Genomic DNA, 9,550 nt, shown 5'->3' with positions numbered 1-9,550 from the left:
CGTGAGAGAGACTTCTTCACTATTGAAGGAGGAGACCATTTATTATCTAGAGAAAAAACAAACAAGTGTATTGATTGTTTGTGAATGGGAGAGATGTACTTATTTATGTATTATAGTCACTCTAAGCAAAACAAGAGGCTAGAGGAAGTAGTTAAAGATTTGGCAGAGTTTCAGAATGGGGAGATTTAGGGATTGGGTGAGTTTCATTTTCGGGAGCATGGTTACTGGAGTTAGGCTGTTGTTGATCAACTAACATTCAAACGTGTGGCATTGTTATCCATTGTCTGACTTTCAGAGCCATGGATATGGATGCAAAGCATCTGAGTAACCGAGATAAGATTAACCTCTATTCTTCTTTGTTACCTGACCAAAGTTTAGGATTCTGATGAATAAACTATTCATTTTGTCAATGTTTGAATTTTGAAAGCATAAAATTTTTATTTTACATCCTATCTCTAACATAACTGAGAATTATATTTTAAATACTTGTTAAAGGTAAAAAAAATGAGATCTCATTGAAGTTATCAATTGGATTAATAATGAGGTTTAATTTTTTTGTATATTTCTTTTGCTAATACCTATAATGTACAAGTGTACTAGGGGATGCTAAGACAAATAAGACCAGTAAACATTCACAGAACAGTTGGAAAATCTAGAAGATAATCAGACAATTGCTATAGAATGTGCTGAGAGTTGTCATGGATCTAAGTTAAGGTAGGCAAGTGCAGAAGAAGGGCATGCTTCTCATGGGAGATAATGCATGAGCTGAGTCCTGAAAGCCAGAGCATCAGCTACAAGGATTCAAAATGGAGAGAATGTGTGAAGCATCTGAGAGTTCTAAATATTTCCACACAGAGCAGAAAGGGTAATCATTAGTGACGAGACTGTGGAGGAAAATATGAATATATTTTGTAGTGTCACACCAAGGGAAAAAAAAAGTGTGAAGATTCTGTCAGACTATATAGTTGACTATATAATTGCCTAGCTGATAGAATGTGTGAGACGCATAAGTAAACAGAGTGAAATCATTTACATTAGGATGACTCCTAGTTTACTGACGTAGACTAGAGAGGAGATGCTGCATGCACAGACATAGGGAGCTGGAATGGAAGGAGACTTCAGGCAGGATAGAGAATAAATTCAGTTTGGGACACATTGCATTTGAACTGCCTGAGGGAAATACAAATGTAAAAGAGAGGTTTTCTCCTCTGCCCTTACCTACAAGTCCCTCCTGCTAGAGTCCCTTCCTTGTGCCTTCTCACTCCTCAAATTCTAGTGGGTTAAGCTATAGTCAAAGTTTAACCGATTAGTCATAATAATCTTTGTCTACCTGAATTCAGTTGAAACATTTGCCTAAAAACTATTTAAATGACACTCATCCAGATGTATGAGTTTTGTCCTTTCAAAAAAGCTGCTCTTACCTTGTTGTATGGCCCCTGTATGAGATAGGATCAATATATTGGACAGCAAGTCTGTTGGCTACTTGTATTTCAATAAATACCAACTAGAAATGAACAACTCATTGAGTGAGGTAAAAAACAAGTTGGAGGCTGATTTGAGGAAAGAATGCATGCTTTGGGGAAAGTATGCACTTATTACTGTAAATTGTTTAGCTCAGTCACAGTGAGTTACAGCTGAGATGTGATGGAATAGAGAAAGTGTTTTCCTAGCAAAGGGTGATGAGCTGTGTTGGGTTCTGTGTAGATGGTATGCCATGGCCATATTACATCTTAATAGATGGAATCCTAGGGTGTGATCACTGCCATGGTATTATACATTAGTGACTTATTTGCTTTTATTTGTATGTAAGGGAAGAGCACCTTCCTAGAGATTAATAGGCATTGAAATGCATAGATACAAGGTTTGATTATTACTAAGGCTCCCTTTTCCCCCTGCCTTACAACATAATAAAGATTTAATCTAAATTAGGTTTTCAAAATTATACGTAAGAAAAGAGGAAGACACATAAGCTATGCTGACATTCAGAATATATAGTAATTGCCCAAGGAGATGCACTATGCCTGTAGCTGATTAATCATAAGCTTTGAATATCATTTAGTTATTTTATATACATCACCCAAAAAAGTATCACTAATGTTTTAAATGATAGTCATGTAGCAACTGTCATTGCCTAACAAATGAAATAGACAGATGTGAACAGTGATAACAAAGATGTATATCTTTGTTCTAAATCAAATAGTACCTTCTCAGAGACAATAGTTTAGCAAGAAAAAAGAAATGTGAATGAACAGATTTTTACACATTTAACACAATGGGAAAAGAATTGTATGCATGTCTGATTTTTGTGATTTGACTCAAATTAAAATCACTATGGGGTCAGGAATTAAAAGGAGCCCAGTTCACAGTAGTATGGATTAGCAATTCTAAAATTGCTATCTGTGATTTTAGGATTGAGCATATGAGGGAGTAATGCTGAGCAAAATGAAAGCCACATGACTGCCAGTTGGAGAATGGAACTAGAAATGTAAAAAGAAAAAGACAAGAATAGCCTTTGTTATAATAAATTTAAATGGAAGTAATAGTATGAATGTATAGATTTTAATATATAAATAAAATTATAGCTATTGATTATATATCTAGATATATGCATGCCTATATTTTGTAGTTCTTTATATTAAAAGGGACTAAAAATAAAGATACCTGTACAGCAATGAGCAAACCTAGTTCTCATATATTAGTTTCCCTTTTTTTGTAGTCAGTGTTTCTTAATTATAGTAAATTATACATAAAAATCTATCATCTTAGCCGCTTTTGAGGGTACAGTTCAGTGATGTTACATACATTCACACTGTTTTACAGAACTTTTTCATTTTCCCAAACTGAAACTTTTTACCCATAACACACTAATGCCCCATTTCCCTATGCTACTCAGCCCCCAGCAACCATCATTCTACTTTTAGATGTTAGTTTCTGTATACTATACCCTACTAACAGAAGCTGGAACTCCATAGAGAAATGAATGAGTCCAAAGCTACGGCAGAGGAGCACAAGACCTGTCTGGAACATATCATTGTGATATAAAGCAAGGAAACTTTAAATAAAATAATAGTAATATAGCAAAAGGACACTGGAGACAGATTGAAGGGGCTCTCATTTGACAAATTTCAGACAATTTCATGAAAATGGATAATGGGACTAAAAGAATCTTCCTGAAATAAAGTAATAATCTATGATTCCATACTAAGATATGTATGTAAACAAATATATACATATATATATAGAGGTCCTCCATGAGGGTCCCACCCCTGCAGCAAACTTCTACCTGGACATCCAGGCATTTCTATACACCCTCTGAAATATAAATGGAGGTTCCCAAACCTTAATTTTTGACTTCTGTGTACCCTCAGGATCAACACCACATGGAAGTTGCCGGGACTTGGTGCTTGCACCCTCTGAAGCAATGGCCTGAGTTACACCTTGGCCCTTTTAGCCCTTGACTTAGTTCTCAGCTAGAATGGTATTGGTGTAAAGAAATAGTACTGACTTTTATATATTGATCCTGAAACGTTGCTGATGTTACTAGGTCCAGGAGCCCTTTGGCAGCAGCATCTTTAGAGTTTTCTAGTTATAGAGTCATATCATCAGTAAAGAGAGATAGCTGGACTTTTAATCTTTTTATTTTTTTATTCAGATGGCTTTTATTTCTTTCTCTTGTCTGATTACTCTATCAAGGACTTCCAGTACTATGGTAAATAAGAGTGGTGGGAGTGAGCATCCTTGACTTGTTTCAGTTCTCAAAGGAAATGGTTTCAGCTTTTGCCTGCTCAATATGATGTTGGCTGGATTTGACATAGATGGCTCTTATTATTTGGAGATATGTTCCTTCAATGATTAGTCTGTTGAGGGTTTATATTATGATGAGATATTATATTTTGTTGAAGTCTTTTTCTACAATTATTGATATAATCATACGGTTTTTGTATTCTAATATTTTATATGGTGAATTACATTTACTGATTTGCATATGTGGAAACAACCTTGCATCCCAGAAATAAGCCTACTTTATCATGGTGAATTAAGTTTTTGATGTGCTGTTAGGTTGAGTTTGCGAATATTTTGTTAAGAATTTTTTATATCTATGTTCATCAGGGGTATTGACTTGCAGTTTTCTTTTTATGTTGTGTCTCTGTCAGATTTTAGTATCAGAATGATGCTGGTTTTCTAGAATGAGTTAAGGAAGAGCCCCTCCTCCTCAATTGTTTGGAATAGTTTCAGTAGAATTGGTACTATTCCGTAGAATTGTTCAGTAGAATTGGAATAGTTTCAGTAGAACAAACGTTGTATGTCTGGTAGAATTCAGTTGTGAATACATCTTCCATCTGGTCCAGGGATTTTTTATTTTTTATTTTTTGGTTGCTAAGTTTTTTATTACTGATTCAGTTTTGAAACTTCTTGTTGGTCTGTTCAGGTTTTGCTTCCTGGTTCATTCTGGGAGGTTGTGTGTTTCCAGGAATTTATCTATTTCCTCTTGATTTTCTAATTTGTGTACATAGAGGCATTAATAATCATCTCTGAAGATCTTTTGTATTTCTGCAGGATCAGTTATGATGTCATTTTTTTCATCTGATTGCACTTATTTGAATCTTCACCTTTGTATTTTGTTATTCTAGGTAGTGGTCTATCAATAACAACAAGTTCATGATTTTATTGATCTTTTCTATGGATATTTACATCACAATTTCATTCAATTCTTCTGTAATTTTAGTTATTTCTTTTCTTATGCTTTTGTTTTTTTTTTCCTAGTTCCTCTAGGTGCAATGTTACATAGTTAAAATGAGATCTTCTAATTTCTCGTTGAGGACACTTACTGCTATAAACCTTTTAACACTGCTTTAAATGCATCCCCAAAATCTTGGTAGATTGTTTCTCTATTTTCAATAATTTGAAAGATTTTTAAAATTTTGCCTTAATTTCGTTTTTTCACCCAAGAGTTATTCTGGAGAAAGTTGTTTAATTTACATATTTTATGAAGTTTTGAGAGAACTTATTGGTACTGATTTCTATTTTTATTGCAATATGGTCTGAGATTGTGCTTGATATAATTTTAATTTTTTGAATTTACTGAGACTCTCCTTATGACTGAGCATGTGTTCAATCATAGACTATATTATGTGTGTATGAGAAAAATATATTCTGTGGTTTATAGGTGGAATATTTTATAGATATTTATTAGGTCCAAATGGTCAAGTATTAAGTTTAAGAATTTATTTGTTAGTTTTCTGCTTTGATGAACTGTCTAACATTGTCAGTGGGATGTTGAAGCCCTTGACTGTTATTGCAACTTTCTAAAAATTTGAATAGGTCAAGAAGAACTTGCTTTATATATCTGGGGGCTCTAATATTGAGTGTGCATATATTTAGGACAGTTAAATGTTCTTGCTGAATTGAGCCTTTTTTTTTTTTTTATTATACTTTAAGTTCTAGGGTACGTGTGCATAACGTGCAGGTTTGTTACATATGCATACTTGTGCCATGTTGGTGTGCTGCACCCATCAACTCGTCAGCACCCATCAACTCGTCATTTACATCAGGTATAACTCCAAATGCAATCCCTGCCCCCTCCCCGCTCCCCATGATAGGCCCCGGTGTGTGATGTTCCCCTTCCTGAGTCCAAGTGATCTCATTGTTCAGTTCCCACCTATGAGTGAGAACATGTGGTGTTTGGTTTTCTGTTCTTGCGATAGTTTGCTGAGAATGATGGATTCCAGCTGCATCCATGTCCCTACAAAGGACACAAACTCATCCTTTTTTATGGCTGCATAGTATTCCATGGTGTATATGTGCCACATTTTCTTAATCCAGTCTGTCACTGATGGACATTTGGGTTGATTCCAAGTCTTTGTTATTGTGGATAGTGCTGCAATAAACATACATGTACATGTGTCTTTATAGCAGCATGATTTGTAATCCTTTGGGTATATACCCAGTAATGGGATGGCTGGGTCATATGGTACTTCTAGTTCTAGATCCTTGAGGAATTGCCATACTGTTTTCCACAATGGTTGAACTAGTTTACAATCCCACCAACAGTGTAAAAGTGTTCCTATTTCTCCACATCCTCTCCAGCACCTGTTTTTTCCTGACTTTTTAATGATTGCCATCCTAACTGGTGTGAGATGGTATCTCATTGTGGTTTTGATTTGCATTTCTCTGATGACCAGTGATGATGAGCATTTTTTCATGTGTCTGTTGGCTGTATGAATGTCTTCTTTTGGGAAATGTCTGTTCATATCCTTTGCCCACTTTTTGATGGGGTTGTTTGTTTTTTTCTTGTAAATTTGTTTGAGTTCTTTGTAGGTTCTGGATATTAGCCCTTTGTCAGATGAGTAGATTGCAAAAATTTTCTCCCATTCTGTAGGTTGCCTATTCACTCTGATGGTAGCTTCTTTTGCTGTGCAGAAGCTCTTTAGTTTAATTAGATCCCATTTGTCAATTTTGGCTTTTGGTGCTGTTGTCTTTGGTGTTTTAGACGTGAAGTCCTTACCCATGCCTATGTCCTGAATGATATTCCCTAGGTTTTCTTCTAGGGTTTTTATGGTATTAGGTCTAATATTTAAGTCTCTAATCCATCTTGAATTAATTTTCGTATAAGGAGTAAGGAAAGGATCCAGTTTCAGTTTTCTACTTATGGCTAGCCAATTTTCCCAGCACCATTGATTAAATAGGGAATCCTTTCCCCATTTCTTGTTTTTCTCAGGTTTATCAAAGATCAGATGGCTGTAGATGTGTGGTATTATTTCTGAGGACTCTGTTCTGTCCCATTGGCCTATATCTCTGTTTTGGTACCAGTACCATGCTGTTTTGGTTACTGTAGCCTTGTAGTATAGTTTGAAGTCAGGTAGCATGATCCCTCCAGCTTTGTTCTTTTGACTTAGGATTGTCTTGGCAATGCGGGCTCTTTTTTGGTTCCATATGAACTTTAAAGCAGTTTTTTCCAATTCTGTGAAGAAACTCATTGGTAGCTCGATGGGGATGGCATTGAATCTATAAATTACCTTGGGCAGTATGGCCATTTTCACAATATTGATTCTTCCTTGAATTAAGCCTTTGATCATTGTGTAATGTCCATCCTTGTCCTTCCTGATTGATGTTGGTTTAAAGTCCATTTTATCTGATTTAATAATGGTGACTTGCTCTTTTTTTGTTTTCCATTTGCAGGGTAGATCATTCTCCACCCCTTTACTTTTTGCCTATGGGCTGTCATTACATGTGAGATGTATCTCTTGAATACAGCATACAATTAGATCTTGTCTTTTTATCTGGCTTTTCACTATGCCTTTTAAGTGGGGTGTTTAGACAACTTACATTCAGGGTTATTATTGGTACATAACATTTTGATCCTGTCATCATGTTAATAGCTGGTTGTTTTGTAGATTTGATTGTGTAATTGCTTTATACTGCCTGTGGCCATGTCCTTAAGTTGATTTTTTGGTAGCTAGCATCAATCCTTCATTTTCATGGTTAGCACTGTCTTAAGGACTTCTTATAAGGGGGTAATAAATTTCCTTGGTGATTGCTTGTTTGAGAAGTATCTTATTTCTTTTTCATTTATGAAGTTTAGTGTTGTGAGATATGAAATTCTTGGTTGGAATTTCTTTTCTTTGAGGATGCTGTAAATAGGCCCCCAATATCTTCTAGTTTTGTGGTTTCAGTTGAGAAATCCAGTACTAGTCTAATGGGTTTCTCTTCGTAAGTGACCTGATCTTTCTTTCTAGCTGCCTTTAACATTTTTTCTTTCACATTGATCTTGAAGAATCTGATGGCTATGTGACTTCGTGATAGTTGCCTTATATAATATGTCACAGGGTTTGTCTGCATTTCTTAAATATGCATATCAGTTTTTGCAAGACTGGAAAAATTTTCGTGGACTATCTACTTGAAAATATTTTTTTAAGTTGCTTATTCTCTCTCCTCTCAGAAATGACAATAAGTCATAAATTTGGTTTCTTTACCTAATTCCACATTTCTTGGAGGTTTTATTCATTTTTAAAATTCTTTTTTCTTTATTTTTATCTGACTCAGTTAATTTGAAGAACTGGTCTTTGAGTTCTGAGTCTCTTTCCTCAGCTCAGTCTATTCTGCTGTTAATGGTTCAAACTGTATTATGAAATTCTTATAATTAATTTTTAGTTCCAGAAGTTTATTTTGCTTCTTTCTTAAAATGGCTATTTTATCTTTCAGCTCATGAATCATTTCACTAGATTTTTTTGGACGCCTTGGATTTGGTTTTGACTTTCTCCTGGATCTCAATGAGTTTCCTTGCTATCACATTCTGAATTATCTATGACATTTCAATTATTTCAAACAGACTAAGAACTATCAGTCCAGAGGCATAATGTATTTGTCTGAAGGTAAGGAGACACTCTGGCTTTTTGAATGGCCAGAATTCTTGTTCTGGTTCCCTTTCCCATCTGAGAGGTCTGTTGTCCTTTTAACTGTGGTGTAGGTAGAGTATACTTGGCTTCATTTCTAGGTGTTTTCAGAGGGATAAAAGTATGGAGCAGTTTATGAAAGTCCATGTCATCCTTGCACAGAGGCCATGCTAGTCTTCTCAGTATTATCCCGATTTTAGTGTATGTTCTGCTGAAACAAGCACTGAAAGACCATTTGACCATATATATGTGGGTTTAATCATGAGTTCTCTATTCTGTTCCATTGTTCTATTTTTATACCAATAGCATACTATTTTAATTATTGTTGCTTTATAGTAAGTTTTGAAATCCAGAAGTGTGATACTTCAAGCTTTGTCCTTCCTGTTGAAAACTATTTTGGCTATTTGGAGTCTTTGGTTATACCATATGTATTTCGGGATAATTTTTTTTATTTCTGCAAAAAATGATATTTTGATAGGGATTGCATTCAATTGACTTTGAGTAATATGGATAATTTAACAATATTACATCATCTACTCCATGAACAGAAGATATCTTTCTACATGTTTTTGTCTATTACAGTTTCTTTTGGCAATGTTTTGTAATTTTCAGTGTCCTAGTCTTTGTCTCCTTTGTTAAGTTTATTCTCCTTTGTTAAGTATTATATATACTTTGTTAAGTATTACATTCTTTTTTATGCTTTTGTTAAAATAAGGTTGTTTTCTCAATTTTCTTCACAGATAGTTTGCTGTTAGTGTATGGAGATATAATTGATTTTGTTGTACATAGATTTTTGTACTCTGCAACTTTGCTAAATTCACTTATTGGTTACTTTAAAGAGAGAGAGAGAGAGAGAGAGAGAGCGAGAGAGAGAGAGAGAGATGAGGTCTCATTCTGTCACCCAGGCTAGAGAGCAGTGCAATCTTAGCTCAGTGTAGTCTCAAACTCCTGGGTTCAAACAACTCTCTCATCTCAGCCTCCTGAGTAGCTAGGATTATAGGCATGCACCATACTGCCTGATTATTTTTTTAATTTGTGTGTGTGTGTGTGTGTGTGTGTTTAGAGCCTGACTGGATCTTGCTATTTTGCCAGTGCTGGCCTTTAACTTCTGGGCTCCCACATTATCCTCTGAAAGTGCTTGTATTATCCCCTTTAGC

General features: G+C 35.1%; 1 non-coding gene across 1 annotated transcript; it reads right to left on the bottom strand.

The window, feature by feature from the left end:
- Window positions 1-8,510: 8,510 nt before the first annotated feature.
- LOC117084604 lies at window positions 8,511-8,617 on the bottom strand. Its single transcript, XR_004437534.1, has one exon. It is a non-coding gene; the product is annotated as a U6 spliceosomal RNA (small nuclear RNA).
- Between the last annotated feature and the right edge of the window lie 933 nt (window positions 8,618-9,550).

The sequence above is a fragment of the Trachypithecus francoisi genome, unplaced genomic scaffold, assembly GCF_009764315.1.
Source record: "Trachypithecus francoisi isolate TF-2019V2 unplaced genomic scaffold, Tfra_2.0 Lachesis_group0, whole genome shotgun sequence".
Taxonomy (NCBI): domain Eukaryota; kingdom Metazoa; phylum Chordata; class Mammalia; order Primates; family Cercopithecidae; genus Trachypithecus; species Trachypithecus francoisi.
Note: the sequence above shows the minus strand (reverse complement) of the source record. Positions and strands in the feature narration are given on the sequence as shown.